Raw genomic sequence first — 361 nt, 5'->3', positions numbered from 1 at the left:
TTTGTAACTTTGTAGCTTTTGTATCTCAGATTGAGCCTAAGACCATTGATGAGGCCATTGAGGATGTGCACTGGGGTATAGCTATGCAAGAAAAGCTAAACCAGTTCGAACGTAACAATGTTTTGGACTTGGTCCCTAAACCTAAAGATCATTCCGTGATTGGTACTAGATGGGTCTTTAGAAACAAACATGATGAATCAGGCTTAATCATTCGAAATAAGCCACGCTTGGTGGCCAAAGGCTACAACCAGGAGGAAGGTATCGACTATGACGAAACCTATGCCCCTGTAGCCAGATTAGAGGCCATCAGGATGCTTCTTTCCTTTGCATCTATTATGAATTTCAAATTATTTCAAATGGA

The sequence above is a fragment of the Lupinus angustifolius genome, unplaced genomic scaffold, assembly GCF_001865875.1.
Source record: "Lupinus angustifolius cultivar Tanjil unplaced genomic scaffold, LupAngTanjil_v1.0 Scaffold_459, whole genome shotgun sequence".
NCBI lineage: Eukaryota > Viridiplantae > Streptophyta > Magnoliopsida > Fabales > Fabaceae > Lupinus > Lupinus angustifolius.
This window is presented reverse-complemented; position numbering follows the sequence as displayed.